Here is a 17,574-nt window from a genome sequence, read left to right on the forward strand (position 1 = left end):
CCTGGAAAGACGTACGCTGACTCCGCACAAGGGTGAGACAGTCCTTGATGTCTACTCTGCTTCTCCACGTCTTACTGTGCCTGTGCGGATGTCTGCCTCTGCCTTCTCCTTCTCTACTGTGGCCTTCTTGGACTCTGGATCTGCAGGAAATTTTATTTTGGCCTCTCTCGTCAACAGGTTCAACATCCCAGTGACCAGTCTCGCCAGACCCCTTTACATCAATTGTGTAAACAATGAAAGATTGGACTGTACCATACGTTTCCGCACGGAGCCCCTTCTAATGAGCATCGGATCTCATCACGAGAGGATTGAACTTTTGGTCCTCCCCAATTGCACCTCGGAAATTCTCCTTGGACTTCCCTGGCTTCAACTTCATTCCCCAACCCTGGATTGGTCCACTGGGGAGATCAAGAGTTGGGGGCCCTCTTGTTCCAAGGACTGTCTAAAACCGGTTCCCAGTAACCCTTGCCGTGACTCTGTGGTTCCTCCAGTAACCGGTCTCCCTAAGGCCTATATGGACTTCGCGGATGTTTTCTGCAAAAAACAAGCTGAGACTCTACCTCCTCACAGGCCTTATGATTGTCCTATCGACCTCCTCCCGGGCACTACTCCACCCCGGGGCAGAATTTATCCTCTCTCTGCCCCAGAGACTCTTGCCATGTCTGAATACGTCCAGGAGAATCTAAAAAAGGGCTTTATCCGCAAATCCTCCTCTCCTGCCGGAGCCGGATTTTTCTTTGTGTCCAAAAAAGATGGCTCCCTACGTCCTTGCATTGACTACCGCGGTCTTAATAAAATCACGGTTAAGAACCGCTACCCCCTACCCCTCATCTCTGAACTCTTTGATCGCCTCCAAGGTGCCCACATCTTTACTAAACTGGACTTAAGAGGTGCCTATAACCTCATCCGCATCAGAGAGGGGGATGAGTGGAAAACGGCATTTAACACCAGAGATGGACACTTTGAGTATCTGGTCATGCCCTTTGGCCTGTGCAACGCCCCTGCTGTCTTCCAAGACTTTGTTAATGAAATTTTTCGTGATCTGTTATACTCCTGTGTTGTTGTATATCTGGACGATATCCTAATTTTTTCTGCCAATCTAGAAGAACACCGCCAGCATGTCCGTATGGTTCTTCAGAGACTTCGTGACAATCAACTCTATGCCAAAATTGAGAAATGTCTGTTTGAATGCCAATCTCTTCCTTTTCTAGGATATTTGGTCTCTGGCCAGGGACTACAAATGGATCCAGACAAACTCTCTGCCATCTTAGATTGGCCACGCCCCTCCGGACTCCGTGCTATCCAACGCTTTTTGGGGTTCGCCAATTATTACAGGCAATTTATTCCACATTTTTCTACCGTTGTGGCTCCTATCGTGGCTTTAACCCAAAAAAATGCCGATCCCAAGTCTTGGCCTCCTCAAGCGGAAGACGCCTTTAAACGACTCAAGTCTGCCTTTTCTTCGGCTCCCGTGCTCTCCAGACCTGACCCTTCCAAACCCTTCCTATTGGAGGTTGATGCCTCCTCAGTGGGAGCTGGAGCTGTTCTTCTACAAAAAAATTCTTCCGGGCATGCTGTCACTTGTGGTTTTTTTTCTAGGACCTTCTCTCCGGCGGAGAGGAACTACTCCATCGGGGATCGAGAGCTTCTAGCCATCAAATTAGCACTTGAGGAATGGAGGCATCTGCTGGAGGGATCAAGATTTCCAGTTATTATTTACACCGACCACAAGAACCTCTCCTACCTCCAGTCTGCCCAACGGCTGAATCCTCGCCAGGCCCGGTGGTCTCTGTTCTTTGCCCGATTTAATTTTGAGATTCACTTTCGGCCTGCTGATAAGAACATTAGGGCCGATGCTCTCTCTCGTTCCTCGGATGCCTCAGAAGTTGAACTCTCTCCGCAACACATCATTCCACCTGACTGCCTGATCTCCACTTCTCCAGCCTCCATCAGGCAAACTCCTCCAGGAAAGACCTTTGTTTCTCCACGCCAACGCCTCGGAATCCTCAAATGGGGTCACTCCTCCCATCTCGCAGGTCATGTGGGCATCAAGAAATCTGTGCAACTCATCTCCCGCTTCTATTGGTGGCCGACTCTGGAGACGGATGTTGTGGACTTTGTGCGAGCCTGCACTATCTGTGCCCGGGATAAGACTCCTCGCCAGAAGCCCGCTGGTTTTCTTCATCCCCTGCCTGTCCCCGAACAGCCTTGGTCTCTGATTGGTATGGATTTTATTACTGATTTACCCCCTTCCCGTGGCAACACTGTTATTTGGGTGGTCGTTGATCGATTCTCCAAAATGGCACATTTCATCCCTCTTCCTGGTCTTCCTTCAGCGCCTCAGTTGGCTAAACAATTTTTTGTACACATTTTTCGTCTTCACGGGTTGCCTACGCAGATCGTCTCGGATAGAGGCGTCCAATTCGTGTCTAAATTCTGGAGGGCTCTCTGTAAACAACTCAAGATTAAATTAAATTTTTCTTCTGCATATCATCCCCAGTCCAATGGACAAGTAGAAAGAATTAACCAGGTCTTGGGTGATTATTTGCGACATTTTGTTTCCTCCCGCCAGGATGACTGGGCAGATCTCCTTCCATGGGCCGAATTCTCGTATAACTTCAGAGTCTCTGAATCTTCCTCCAAATCCCCATTTTTCGTGGTGTACGGCCGTCACCCTCTTCCCCCCCTCCCTACCCCCTTGCCCTCTGGTCTGCCCGCTGTGGATGAAATTTCTCGTGACCTTTCCATCATATGGAGAGAGACCCAAAATTCTCTCTTACAGGCTTCATCACGCATGAAGAAGTTCGCGGATAAGAAAAGAAGAGCTCCTCCCATTTTTTCCCCTGGAGACAAGGTATGGCTCTCCGCTAAATATGTCCGCTTCCGTGTCCCTAGCTACAAGTTGGGACCACGCTATCTTGGTCCTTTCAAAATTTTGTGTCAGATTAATCCCGTCTCTTACAAACTTCTTCTTCCTCCTTCTCTTCGTATCCCTAATGCCTTTCACGTTTCTCTTCTTAAACCACTCATCCTCAACCGTTTTTCTCCCAAATCTGTTCCTCCCACTCCTGTTTCCGGCTCCTCGGACATCTTCTCTGTCAAAGAGATCTTAGCTTCTAAAAAGGTCAGAGGGAAAACTTTTTTTTTAGTGGATTGGGAGGGTTGTGGTCCTGAAGAGAGATCCTGGGAACCTGAGGACAACATCCTAGACAAAAGTCTGCTCCTCAGGTTCTCAGGCTCTAAGAAGAGGGGGAGACCCAAGGGGGGGGGTACTGTTACGCCGAGCGCTCCGGGTCCCCGCTCCTCCCCGGAGCGCTCGCTACACTCTCCCCGCTGCAGCGCTCCGGTCAGATCCACTGACCCGGGGCGCTGCGATTCCGCTTCCAGCCGGGATGCGATTCGCGATGCGGGTAGCGCCCGCTCGCGATGCGCACCCCGGCTCCCGTACCTGACTCGCTCTCCCTCGGTCCTGTCCCGGCACGCGCGGCCCCGCTCCCTAGGGCGCGCGCGCGCCGGGTCTTTGCGATTTAAAGGGCCACTGCGCCGCTGATTGGCGCAGTGATTCCAATTAGTGTGTTCACCTGTGCACTTCCCTATATCACCTCACTTCCCCTGCACTCCCTTGCCGGATCTTGTTGCCATCGTGCCAGTTAAAGCGTTTCCTTGTGTGTTCCTAGCCTGTGTTCCAGACCTCCTGCCGTTGCCCCTGACTACGATCCTTGCTGCCTGCCCCGACCTTCTGCTACGTCCGACCTTGCTTCTGTCTACTCCCTTGTACCGCGCCTATCTTCAGCAGCCAGAGAGGTGAGCCGTTGCTAGTGGATACGACCTGGTCACTACCGCCGCAGCAAGACCATCCCGCTTTGCGGCGGGCTCTGGTGAAAACCAGTAGTGACTTAGAACCGATCCACTAGCACGGTCCACGCCAATCCCTCTCTGGCACAGAGGATCCACTACCTGCCAGCCGGCATCGTGACAGCACCTATACCCACGGTGCCGAAAAAGAGGAAGATACAAATTAAAGAAACTGGAGCTCAGAGTCTTAAATATTGGATTAAATTAAAATGTTTAATAAATATGATATAAAATTGTACATATAGGTTTAATATACTGCGGATCACAGGGCCCTTGTGATCCCACAGTAAAATTAGTAAATATTTAATCCTTGGCAATTTAATATATAATGTTAAAATACAATAATTATAATAAACAAATAAAAATGTACAACAATAAATAAGTGTCCACGTATCTATAAGGATGATCGGTGATTTGTGAATAGCGGTAATATAACAGTTTGAGTTGCTATTTTCACAAATATTTGTATCCAGTTGGAAGAGAAAGTGGTTAAAGTCTTCAATAGAATACAGCAAAAATGAATGGTAATTGTATCAATTTCTATATACTTTTGTATCCTCTGTGCAGAGGACTCGCAGCTGGAGACACTGCCGTCTCCTGATTTATACAGTGGCAATATGACAAATGAATAATACAATCTCAGTGTTTTTAATAAGTTCTAATCCTCTGTGCCGAGGATTCGCTTCTGGAGACACTGCCGTCTCCTATATATTCAGCAGCAATTTTGAATGTAAAACAGCGCTTATGAGATAAGTTCTGATCCTCTAAGCAGAGGGCTTGCAGCTGGAGACACTGCCGTCTCCTAGTATGCAGCGGCAGTACGATGTAAGGTACAATGCTTATGTCTTATAATCAAAGTGGGTACCTTATGTGGTTAGCGCTGGTTGTAAGACGGGTCCTGGTCCCTGAATGGAGGCTTGGCAGCCTCAGGTATGCAGCGGCAGAAGTGGGCTCCGTTTATGGGTACTGCAACAGTTGTCCTGCTGGCAGTAATGCCAGGCCGGCGGTCTCCTCGTGGTGGGAAGTAGCACGTACTGTCAGAGGTTGATTGACAGATATGGTGAATCCTTTGAAAAAGCTTTATTCTTTGATAAAGATGATGTGGCACTTAGAATAAGTGGTTAAAGCTGGACGCGTTTCAGGTCCTCCGTAGGACCTTTCTTCAGCAGCATAGATAAATGTGACACCGAACAGAAGCACATACTGCTTATATACTGTTTATACAGTATGGCCATTTTAATAAAAAAATTCTATTTTTCATGCGTTTTGGTGCAATCTTTTCAGGGGAGATGTAAATGCTTTAAAAAGCTTAAATATTGCAAACAAATTACTACAGTGACACCCCCCGACCTACGATGCCCCCGACATACGATCATTTCAGCATACGATCACTCTCAGAGGCCATCACATGGTGAAGGCAGCATCAACATACGATGCTTTTGTATGTCGGGGCCATCGCATAAACGGCTATCCTGCAGCGCAGACTGCTTCAGCTACCACCGGATAGCCGTTTACGGTGCCCCGTGTGGTCCGCTGACGATCACTTACCTGTCCTCGGGGCTCCCGCGCGTCCTCTTCGGGATCCCCTTCATCGTCGGCGCTCTCCATCGTCGTCATCGCGTCGCTGCGCACGCCCTCCCGTCATCCAATAGGAGCGGCGCCTGTAGCGACGTGATGGCGGCGACGGAGAGCGAGGATGCCGGGGAAGCAGAGGCCTTGCCGGAGTGTCGGGGACGCGGCGACATCAATGGAAGGCAACATCCAGGGCAGCGGTGACGGTCCGGAGCGGCGGGGACAGGTGAGCATAACCTCCAATACCAGTGGTCTTCAACCTGCGGACCTCCAGATGTTGCAAAGCTACAACTCCCAGCATGCTCGGACAGCCAACGACTGTCTGGGCATGCTGGGTGTGGTAGTTTTGCAACATCTGGAGGTCCGCAGGATGTAGACCACTGTCCTATACTTTACATTGCACAGATCCCTTAACATACGATGGTTTCAACAAACGATGGTCCATTTGGAACGGATTACCATTATGTTGAGGGACCACTGTATTACTATTATTATTTATATTATTATTTGTAGTATTTTTACTATTTCTATTATCTTTATTGTTATTTATATTATTATTATTATTTATTTTATTATTATTATAATTGAATGTATTTATTATTTCCAGTATGTTTATTTTTTTGGCTTATTATTTATTTTATTATTATTTATATTATTATTATTATTTATATTATTATTATCATCTTTATTATTATTATCTTTATTATTATTATCTTTATTATTATTACTATTATTTAATTTATTCATTATTATTTCCAGTATGTTTATTTTTTTATATTATTATTTCAATTATTATTATTTCTCTTATTATAAATGATTCCTTTTGTTCTCTCATCCCGCCCGGTGACATTGATCCTGTCATCTCTTCATATGAGTTTCCTGATTTGCATTTGATGTTTCCTTTTCAGAAATGAAATGTACGGACAACAAATGAGTGGAGGGACCTATCAATCGAGGCCGAGTGATCCTGACAGGAGGGTAAAGTTCATAGAGGATAGACAGTGAGGAGGGTGACATGAAGCCTCCGTCCTCCTCATCTCTCGTCTATAGAGAAGAAAACACAATGTGATCCTCCCTTGGTGATGGACGCGGACTCTGTATCTATAAGGGGGGGGCACCTCCTCCGCGAACACGGTGCGTCTAATAAATGTGAACCCTGAGCCATGACCACCAGAACGTCCCGGAATAAAGAGACAGAAGAAAGATCCGGAGTGAGGAGTGAACGTGGATCTGCCTGGAGGAGTCTATGGGGAGACGTCTTTGAGCTGTCAGTCTCCCCATCATATATAAAGACCCTTAAACCCCAATGATGTAAAAGATCTTAATTCTTGTAATGTTTTGACAGATCAACCATAACAGGAAACCGCAGAGAATTCTCGTAGACAGGTGAGGCGGCCGCAGTGTCCGGCGCGCACAAAGCTTTCATGAGATCCCATCAAGAGGCGCGAGCTCCCGCCTGGCCCCGTATCCGATGACCATTCATTTTTAATAGCGTTAATGTTTGTTGGTGACAGATGACGGATGGAAGTGACTTATGAATTATTGAGAAAGATTTGTACAGAAAACCACAAGGAGTAGCGTCTGCGCGGCGTCGGGAACTAAGTGCGACCTCCAGGGAGGGATGGAGATCCTGCACTTGTGGAGAATTCGCTTTTCAAGAAGTGAAGATTTCAGGGACCGAGGGGATTGGGGATTTCATCCATGCTGTGTGGAAAATTCAAAGCTGCCGGAGAGATTGCGTCTGGTGTAAAGCCCCGCAGTATTTCATCACACTTAAACACCTGTGTCCATCAAAGCAAGCACCGCGGTCGGAGGAACCTTCCCCGGACTGCGCCATTTCACTGACTGACAGTTTAATATCTATTTATTTTCCCATCTGACACAGGACGAGTCGTCTTCACGAATGTCAATACATTAGGATAAACAACGGATTCTAGACACAAAAAGGATTCAGCCTCCGAGCGTTCATCACGGATCCGGAGACGAAAAAGAGGAATTACAGAAGATAATGAGCTCAGATTATTGATAGGTTGCCGTGGCGATCCCTGGGAATCAGCGCCTCTTCCCTTCATCATTTATGTCAAAATAGGTAATTATATTATGTAAACAAGTCAACTCCGATACGACACGGCTGCCTTGTGTATACAGAGGATATAGAGAACCTCCCGCTTAGTGTTGAACCAGCCAAACTTTAGAACTTTAACCACTTTGCGCAAACCGGTAAAAGCACGAAAGCGCGTGAAAAGCATGGTGTTGTGGCGCCCAAAGACCAGCACATCACATAATACCTCAGATTATCATAGGATTTTCTGGTTTATGTGCCAATCAGCTCAAAGGCCAATAGGAGACACCAGGGAGGGCAGTTTAAAGGGGTACTCCGGCGCTAAGACATCTTATCCCCTATCCAAAGGTTGGAGGATAAGATGCCTGATCGCGGGGGTCCGCCGCTGGGTGATGGCTCCGCCCCCGTGTGACGTCATGCTCCGCCCCCTCAATGCAAGCCTATGGAGGGGCCGTGACAGCTGTCACGCCCCCTCCCATAGGCTTGCATTGAGGGGGCGGTGTGTGACGTCACACGGGGGAGGAGCCGTGACATCACTATGCTCCATCCCGCGAGCACGCTCCGGGGGCTGATTCTAACAGGGAGCGGCGGGACCCCCGCGATCAGGCATCTTACCCCTAGGTCGCATTATACAGACAGAGAGAGACAGACATGGGCAGATATTGTGTGTGAACAGGATCCACGATCCTTATTCTAACTATAACATCCACAGGACACAAATCCTATAGGGACTATACAAGGATTCACAGTAAAGAAGTGCTCATCCCCAGCCTCTGTGTGTGGGCTCATGATGGGCGTTAGAGACGAGGAGTAGTAGCTACAGCCAAGGCCAATACATGTCTTTTACGGCCCACTGGGTCAACATACAGCAGAACGAGGGTCCACCGCAATAAGGCCAGGAAATTATAGTGACACCTCCATGGTTTGGCCAATCAGGTTCAACTGCTGACATCACCCGCCTATCCTCCTCCCATTGGCAGCTCTACCATTAAGCAGGTTAGGTGGCCGCCTAGAGCCTCGCGCTTGAGGGGGCCTCATAGCTTAACTCGCCCCCCTGAGTGAGTGGTATTAGTATATTGTACATAGCGCCACTCTGCAGTGCCAGCTGGTCCTGGACTCTTTGACCGAGTGAAGAGCCATTGGATTCTCACCCTTTCAATCACTCTTGTGGCTGAATGCAATATGCAGGCAACCACAAGAGACAAAGGGGGAGATTTATCATGAAATGTCTATTTTAGATCAAATTTCCCCCTTTTTTTGTCCATACTTTGACTAGCGTGCCACTTATTCATCAATAATGTGCAGCTCTCCTTTAGCGTGAAAAGTTGTCTAACGTACACCTTTTCTAAAGAAGAGTCAGACCAACAACCAGAGGCCTGGGTTCTCAACCCGTGGTACATGTACCCATAGGGGTACGCCACAGGATGAGCACTGGTATGCGAAAGCGCCGACAAATACTGGCCAGGCACTGGCAAGTACTTGTCAGCGCACAGCCGGGCAAGCCTCCAGCTGTTGCAAAACTACAATTCTCAGCATGCAGTGACAGAAGGGCATGCTGGGACTTGTAGTTACGCAACAGCTGGAGGCACACTACTATAACTTTCAGCATGCCCTTTGGCTGTCCATGCATGCTGGGGGTTGTAGTTATGCAACAGCTGGAGGCACACTGGTTGCAAAACACAGAGTTTGTTACATAACTCAGTGTTTCCCAACCCATGTGCCTCCAGCTGTTGCAAAACTAAAACTCCCAGCATGCCTGGTCTGTCAGTGCATGCTGGGAGTTATAGTTTTGCAACAGCTGGAGGCACACGGGTTGGGAAACACTGAGTTAGAAAACAGATAAGGTTTCCCAGACAGTGTGCCTCCAGTTGTTGCAAAACTACAACTCTCAGCATGCCCAGGCAGCCAAAGGGCATGCTAAGAGTTGTAGTTTTGAAACTCCTAGAAGCAGCAGCGAAGATTAGTGACGATCTTCACTGCTGCCTCTGATGCCGCTGCCGCCGCTGCCCCATTGCCTCCCCCATCCCCGGTTTTATAATTACCTGTTCCCGGGGCCCGGGGTCCGCGCTACTTCTGGCTCCTGCACGCTGCGCAGCACAATGACGAGTGATGTCCTCCACGCGACATCACCGTCAGTGCGCACAGTGACAGCTCAGGACGCCGCTGGAGCCAGAAGTAGCGCGGACCCCGGGAACAGGTAATTATAAAACCAGGGATGGGGGAGGCAATGGGGCAGCGGCGGGGGTGGTGGATGGACTAGGGAGGACCCCTGGACAGGCAGGGGGAGAGAAGCGGGTGGCGGTGGTGGTCTCTGGCCCCGCTAAAGCCCCTGTAGTTCGTTGATTTAAAGTGCCCGCTATAAATCATTGATCTGCAGTGGCTTTTGGGGGGGGGGGGGGGCAGGCGGGGGGCATGGGGTTAAATGGCCAATAACCTATACCGGAATATCGGTATAAGTTATCGGCTATCGGGCAGGTAACAGCTGGACTTCTACCAGTTAACCCGTGCGATGCCGGGGTTCTGCGGGAAGGGGTTAAAGGTTGAATTGTGGAAGGTAGAAATTATTCTCACACCTACTGGTAGGTGGTGGAGCTTTGCGCCTAAAAATGTACCTTTGCGCACAAAATAGAGACTTTTGATAAATACGTGAACACTGCATGGTTCTACGGGAAGGCAAAAAGAGTAAAACTGTCTATATCAAAGGGCGCGAAAAAAGTCTCAAAATATGCTGCTTGCGTCTGAACTGCGCCAAAACATAGACAAAAAAAAATGCTCTAAAATCGATGATAAATCTCCCCCAAAGTGTCTTTCCTCTGCGTTCTGGCACGAGTGACGCCATCATACGTCGGAGCACAGAATGGGGGAGAAGACAGAAGAGGCCACACTGCGGACTACGGGAGACAGATAAGTATCTTTGTTTTTATTTACTAACTAGAGGGAGTGCTGCTGTTTTATTCCCTAAAGTAGGCTTCTCCTACCAATATATAGGTGGGCTGCAGTCATCTATAGGAGGACCTATCTACAGGTGGCACCTGTGTAATGGGGGAAACAATGTAAAGGGACCTATCTACATACTGACTACCTACCTAACTAACTACCTAATGGGGAAGGGACCTACCTTCTCTTCCCCAACCCTCATATTTACCAACTTTACTGTGTAAGACACCAAGGAGGTTATCATTACTTTATCCTCTTGGGAACACAGGGTGTACAGTTACACCCCGCAGCATCGGTCCTTAAGGACGCAGGACGTACCTGTACGCCTGTGGGAATTTTGGTCCCTGCCACTTGCCGGGTAGGGACTGGACCGGGATGCCTGCTGAAATCGTTAAGCAGGCATCCTGTGCAAAGCCCTGGGGGGTCCTGAGACCCAATTCAGACTGGCGATTAGCGGCGATTTCGGGTCAATTGGGTCTCCGGTGGCCTGGTGACCCAGAAAAAAAGGGTGATAGATGCCGTCCGAGATGGCACCTATCACCCTTTACCAGCAGGAGTGAGGTGGCACGGGTGCCACCTCGCGATCACGTGATCAGTTGGTCGGAACGCCTTCCTTACCTTGGTGGCGGTCGGTGGGGCCTTCCGTACCTTTGGCTGCCTGTGCATGCTGGGAGTTATAGTTATGCAACAGCTGGAGGCACATTTTTTTCTATGAAAAAGTGTGCCTCCAGCTGTTGCATAACTACAACTCTCAGCATGCACAGACAGCCAAAGGGCATGCTGGGAGTTGTAGTAGTGTGCCTCCAGCTGTTGCATAACTACAACGGCCAGTGTGCCCTTTGGCTCTCCATGCATGCTAAGAGTTGTAGTTTTGCAACAGCTGAAAGCACACTGGTTGTAAAACACTTAGAGTTTGTTACCTAACTCAGTGTTTTGCAACCAGTGTGCCTCCAGTTGTTGCAAACTACAACTCCCAGCATGCACGGACAGCCAAAGGGCATGCTGGGAGTTGTAGTAGTGTGCCTTCAGCTGTTGCATAACTACAACCACCAGCATGCCCTTCGGCTGCAAAACAACAATTCCAGGCATGCTGGGAGTTTTGCAACAGCTGGAGGCACCCTGTTTGGGAAACACTGTCAAAATATAAATACCCACATGTGACCCCATTTTGGAAACTACACCCCTCAAGGCATGTAACAAGGGTTACAGTGAGCCTTAACACCCCACAGGTGTTTGACAAATTTCCGTTGAAGTTGGATGTAAAAATGAAAAAAAAAAAAGTTTCACAAAAATGCTGGTGTTAAACAAAATTTTTCATTTTCACAAGGGAAAATCGGAAAAAAGTCCGCCCAAAATTTGTAACCCCATTTCTTCTGAGTAAGAACATACCCCATATGTGGATGCAAAGTGCACTGCGGGCGCACTACATTGCTCAGAAGAGAAGGAGCGCCATTGGGCTTTTGGAGAGAGAATGTAATTTTTCATTTGCACAGCCCACTGTTCCAAAGATCTGTCAGACACCTGTGGGGTGTAAAGGCTCACTGCACCCCTTATTAATTTCTGTGAGGGATATAGTTTCCAAAATGGGGTCACATGTGGGGGTCCACTGTTCTGGCACCACAGGGCTTTTTCTCCTATTACCCCTTGTGAAAATGAAAAAATTGGGGTAACACCAGCATTTTAGTGAAAAAAAATCTCAATTTCACTTCCAACTTTAGTGGAAATTTGTCAAACACCTGTGGGGTGTTAAGGCTCACTGCACCCCTTGTTACGTTCCTTGAGGGGTGTTGTTTCCCAAATAGTGCTGCTCTGGCACCATAGGGGCTTCCTAAATGTGACATGCCTCCCAAAAACCATTTCAGCAAAATTTGCTTTCAAAAAGCCAAATGTGGCTCCCTCTCTTCTGAGCATTGTAGTGCACCTGCAGAGCACTTTACATCCACACATGGGGTATTTCCATACTCAGAAGAAATGGGGTTACACATTTTCCCTATTAGCTCTTGTAAAAATGGTAAATTGGAGAAAAAACAGCATTGTAGTAAAAAAAAAAATATATATATATATATATATATATAATTTTCATTTACAAATCCGAATTTACCGAAAATTCGCCAAACACCTGTGGGGTGTTAAGGCTCACTGTACCCCTTGTTACATGCCTTGAGGGGTATAGTTTCCAAAATAGTATGCCATGTGAGCTTTTCTTTTTTCTTTTCTTGCTGTTCTGGAACCATAGGGGCTTCCTAAATGTGACATGCCCCCCAAAAACCATTTCAGCAAAATTCACTCTCCAAAATTCCATTGTTGCTCCTTCCCTTCTGAGCCCTTTACTGCGCCCGCCGAACTTTTGACATACACATATGAGGTATTTACTTTTGAGAGAAATTGGGTTACACATCTAGGCAGGAGGAAGAATAAAAGGGAAAGTGAACGTTGTTATCTGATGTAACTCTATGTATTAACTTATATGGTCTGCAGAGCCTGTGTACAACCATGTCACCACTGAAGGTGTACAGGGGTTTTATTCAGTATGGTGATAGTATCTCGTCACTATATGGTGGTAATATGTAGTCATGGTGTGGTACATTTGTCCCCTGCATAGTGGTGATAGTATTATTTGTCCCTAGTATAGTGGTTTTATCCAGTATCAGTATGGTAATATTATACAGTCACTGTATGATAGTAATGGTGATTGTCGTGGTTTGGTGCAATTATTTGTCCCTTGTGTTCCGATGTTGCAGTGTTATCTCTGTATAGTGGTTTTATGTAATAACAGTTTGATGGTATAAGTCACTGCGGTAGTAATATGTCATTTTAGTGTGGAGGTATTGTTTTATGCTTCTAAACCCCAACCCATGAGAAGTTACTGTGTTCGCCTAAAGCCTCACAAAGTCTAATACTGCCTCTGACTCCCCCTTATGTGGGTCCTCCATGGACATCTTGTATAACCCCACAGGGAAGAATGTAGCTTACCCTCCCCCCCTCTCCTTTCAAGCGCTGCCATGCTGTGTTACATCTGCTGAGTCTGGGCGGGGAAGATCTGCTGCGCTGTCTGCAACAAAAGGTTTCACTGGCTTTCTGGTTGTGATCTGACATGAGGAAACATGGTCGCCCATAACGGCACAAACATTGTAGCTGTTCTGCATCTAGGTGGCATGAGACACTATCCCTGTGGCACACATGCTCAATCTTGTCTTGAAATGTTTCTTGAACACTTGTGACGGTCTCAGAGATGTGATGAATATGTGCAGGAAAATGTATGTTCGGATCAGCAGTTCATATGCTTTCAAACATGCCTTCCTTAATCTGCAGTGCCAAAACGGTCTACCTCAACACGGCCTGATTTGTGATGTTTCAACATGATGGAACTCTACATAACATATGTTGGACCGCCTGTACCAGCAGAGTACAAAGCGTTGACAGACTTCCTAATGTAGCAGAATGGCAATTTTTCCAGCCAGTGTAACTTTCAGCAGAGGGATTGGAAGCTAATTAGGGTCACCTGTCACGTCCTCCGGCCTTTCGAGGAGACTACCACGGTTGTCATCAAGGACAACAGTGGAATTAGCAATGTAATGCTGATATTCCTTTTAGAGCAAAGTGCAAACGCTAAAGGTGATAATTAAAGAAGGGGGATGGAGGAGAGTTCCCATCTGGCTGGCAGCAGTGCGGATGTTCTCCTTGAGGAGGAGGACTTGGATGAGGAGGTAGAGAAAGTGGGATCTGAGGAGGAGGAGGATTTGGAGATGGGCTCTCAAGAAGGGGACCATGACCAACCTTGGCATGGAGGTGGAACTTGCCACGCCCTCAGAAAAGCTGGTGAGGATGGCTACGTGGATGCTTTCTTGCAGGCACAGTGACAGGCAAATTGCCAGCTTAAAGGAGAAATGCGGCACAAAACTTTCACCTTTCCTTGTGTCCAGGCTGAAAAAAATAAATAGACTAACTGTAACTCACCTTTCTACATTCCCCCATTGCATCACTATCAGCATCCCGTTCCCCTTGCACTGCTTTGCTATCTGCTTCTTAGGCTCAAACACTTAACTGCAGTCAGCATATCGCCGGCCCCAACTATGTCCTGCCTCAGCCGGTGATAGGCTGAGCGCAGTGTCATGTAAGGAGCCCGGGCAGCAGGGAGAAGGTGGGGCCCTAGCTCCTTACATGACAGTCTCAGCTTATCACTGGCTGCGGTGGGACATCGCTGGGGCCTGGGATACGCGGACTGCAGTGTGACATTCCGAGCCTAAGAAGCAGGGAGCCGAGCAGTGCTGGAGCACCAGAATGCCAATATCGGCACAATGGGGGAACGTAGGAAAGTGAGTTTGTTTGTTTTTTTAGTTTTTGCAGCACAGGCACAGGGAAAGATAAACGTTTTGCACTGCATTTCTCCTTTAAAAGACAGAAGTGACTACTAGACCCTCGGTATAAAGCCAAAATGGAGGCATTTTTTTTGTCTTCTGAGAAGGAAGCTAAATTGGAGATCTATAAAGAGAAGCTACGCAGTTAGTTTGCTACGGTTTTCCAGCACCAAACACCTGCCAAACGGGTCCAGTCTCCACTCCCTCTGTCAGCACTACCCCTGCAAGAGGAAGGAGCAGTAGCAGCACCAGCAGCACCAGCTTCACGCTGGAGAACATGATGACAATTTTTTTATATCTAGAATTCTCCCCTTACATCAATCGTCATCACAGGGATGTAAACCACCACCTGAACAACCAGGTTGAGGCCGACCTCGGCAGTGCCCTTTCTCTGACAGACACCATGAGCCCAGACCCCCATTGACTTGTGGGTCACCAGATTAGACCATTATGCAGAACTTCCTCAGTTTGCCATGAGTGTTCTATCTTGTCCACCCTCTAGTGTGGCTTTGGAGGGAGTATTCAACGCAGCAGGTGGCATCGTCACCCCGAAGCCAACAAAATTGTCAGCCAGCAGCTGACAATTTGGAAAAACTGACTTTTACTAAAATGAATCAGGCATGGATCAGCGAGGAATTTCAACCTCCTGTACCAGATGCCACTGATTAGGCACTACTACCACCACCCCTGCTGGATGCTAGCGTCATGTTTCTGCCATCTCATGCTGTACAATAGTAATATTAGTCCGCCATCTCATGCTGTGCGCTAAGTTTCTTCATCCTGTATACTTCCCCGACATGAGTCATGAAAGGGATGTAAACCACCACCTGAACAACCTGGTTGAGGCCTACCTTAGCAGTGCCCTATCTCTGACAGACTGCATGAGCCCAGAACCCATGGACTTCTGGTTCACCATATAAGACCATTGGCCAGAACTTCTCCAGCTCTCCCTGAGTGTTCTGTCTTGTCCACCCTCTAGTGTCGCTTCCGAGACAGTGTTCAGCGCAGCAGGCGACATCGTCATCCCAAAGCGAACAAGATTGTCAGCCAGCTGAGAGGAAAAACTGACATTAATCAGGAATGGATCGATCGGTGAGAACTTTAAACCTCCTGTGCCAGATGCCACTGATTAGACAGTACTACCACCACCCCTGCTGTATGCTGACTACTACAGGAAAATTAAGTCTGCCACCTCCTGCTGTATGCTGACTAATTAAAGTCTACTTTCTTCCACTGTACACTGGTAAAATTCTAGTTTGCCATCTCCTGCTGTATGCTAAGTAATGCCAGACCGCTACCTCCTGCTGTATGCTGACAACAACTTAAACATCAAACTGCCACCTCCTGCAATATACTGGCTTATGCAAGTGCACCACCTTCTGCTGTACACTGATTACTACTAGTAACGTAAATCCACCACCTCCTGCTGTACACTGATTACTACTAGTAACATTAATCCACCACCTTTTGCTGTACATTGATTATTACTAGTAAAATAAATCCACCACCTCCTGCTGTACGCTGCCTTATCCTGTTGCTTATCCCAAAAAGGGATTACTTTTGGAACGCTTGCAGAAAGCCACTGTGTCTTCCAGTACCTCCAGGGTACAACCAGGGATTTTTGATGCCGCTTTATTTTAGTGTGAATAAGCCTCAAAAAATCTGGGAGCGCATTAGACAAGCTGGTAGTTACCATGGGATACCACATGTGAATACACATAACTACTACGTGAATACATTCCTAGCAGTGTTAGAAACGTGTTTAGGGGCTTATTTCCTGCCGGCTACCATCGAACCGAGCCGAATCGAACCGATAATTTTGAAAAAGTTTGCTCAACGCTATTCAGGATCTTCCATTGACATCATTGGGGCTTTGATTCCATGAGGATTCCTGGCAGATTGTGAGGCAGAATCCATATTGGAATTCTGTTGTATACTGCCTCAAATTACTGTGCTGATTGGTTTCTGTACCAAGAAGTAGAGGATCTTCTGATTTTCCTCATCATTTCCTTAGTGTGAACAGATCGCAGATCCACAGAGGAAATTTAGGGAGGAATTGTGCCTAAGTGTGCATGAGCCCTTGATGGCGGACCGTGAACTTACTGGCTGGTAGACAGGTGGTCGTGGATCACTTCCAAGCTGCACTGTTTACAGCGGCTTACAGTGCGGGTGACACTGATCAAAATTATACTTACCCTGTCAGGATTAGTTACTCAGTTCTGCCGTTATTTTTATTTTATTTTTTCGGTATGCTAATAAGCTGCTTGAGGCATGGGCGGCCCCGCCGCCCATGCCCCAAACTGCTCAATAGCATACCAAAAAAAAAGATCAATGGCGGAACGGAACCACTGATCCCGGTGGGGTAAGTATCATTTTGATCAGTGTCCCCCGTGCTACATGTCTGTATAACAGGTTAGTGCGGGTGACACTGATGACAGATTTCCTTTGAATTTACTTACGTTTAATCAATAAGCTGTCGCCGACCACCATTTTATTCTAGTTCTTGTTATTTAACCATAATAATATGCACAAAAGTGACCTCATATACTGTATGTGTAAACCGTGTGACTAACACAATGTGTATATAGAATCAGAGAAATATGTGTATGCACAGTGCAGCCGTTGCGGCACAATATTAGACATTACAAGTCTGCGTGGTGGGTTTGTAGAGCAGCTCGTAGCCGCAGGGCTTACACTTTTGTACAGCCGCAGAATTCCCCGGTGGTTTCGCACAAATCTATATTTTCTTTTGCCTTCTCGAGATTTACGGTTTCATTTTCTCATCTTGTA

Source organism: Hyla sarda, chromosome 6 (assembly GCF_029499605.1).
Source record: "Hyla sarda isolate aHylSar1 chromosome 6, aHylSar1.hap1, whole genome shotgun sequence".
NCBI lineage: Eukaryota > Metazoa > Chordata > Amphibia > Anura > Hylidae > Hyla > Hyla sarda.